Genomic DNA, 1,061 nt, shown 5'->3' with positions numbered 1-1,061 from the left:
GTGAACTTTGGTATTGTTTGTGATATGTAGACTTTAGGGATCACAAAGTTTCTTGTTAAAACCTTGGAAACACTGCTTTGATAAAGAAATGGATTGGGGAAGGACTGAATCATCAGTACAAAGGTATGAAATATGAGCGGCAGAAAGTATAATCTTGTCCAGTTTTCCAGATCTTTCCCATATTTTTTAAAGCAAAGATTTTTTCATTAAAAATACCCAAATATTTTCTGAATACTTTGTAACAGTTAGCAAAGAAGCCTCCTGAACCATGCTCCTCCTCCTCCTTGAAATGTTTAGAATAAAAATTTGTATCGTGTTCCTCTTTTCTCACTTCTATTTCAAGTTCTCACCTCCATTTTCAATCTGCTTACTTCTTGTTGGACGCTCCTCAGGCAGGGACAGAGCTCTCAGCAAGGACAAATACTACAAAAATCAAACAACTGGCATTTTTCTTGTCCTGGCAGAAAACACTATTTGGAAGCTTTGCTTTTTAAGATACTAAAGGAAAAGGTGTCTTTTCAGAGGCATCTTTAACCCCAGGAAATAACTAAGCACAGTTGTGCTTTAGATTGCTCTGCATAGGCACCTCTCTCCTAAGTACCAGCACAGCGTGGCTTCGCTGCTGCATGAAGAAAGGCAGCAGAAATCTCAAATATCCCAGAGTAACATGAGGTCCAGTTCCAGTAAATCTGGGAGAGGCGCCCTTACGAATCCATTCCCGCACCTTCGACTGACAAAACTCCGGAAATTAGCTACAGATTAATGGTTTTTTCTATTAGGGGGACAAGCTCTGGATGCAAGACAGGAGAGTGTGAGTGCGTGTTGAGTGTACGATAATAATACCTGGATGCGACCATTCAAGGATGAATGGCTCCTGTGTGTGGTTGGCGGTGTCTAACAAGTACAGGGGAATTTTACAGCCCCTTTTTTCTCTCAGCACCACCAGCCTACGAAGGCCAAGGCTCGTATTTCGAATGAAATCCCATGTCAGTGCGCGGCCCCGCCGAGCAGCGGCCGGGCGGCCATGTCGGGCCCCTCCTCAGCCCACGGGAGGGGCCGGG

The sequence above is a fragment of the Corvus cornix genome, chromosome 1 (assembly GCF_000738735.6).
Source record: "Corvus cornix cornix isolate S_Up_H32 chromosome 1, ASM73873v5, whole genome shotgun sequence".
In the NCBI taxonomy this organism is placed as follows: Eukaryota; Metazoa; Chordata; class Aves; order Passeriformes; family Corvidae; genus Corvus; species Corvus cornix.
This window is presented reverse-complemented; position numbering follows the sequence as displayed.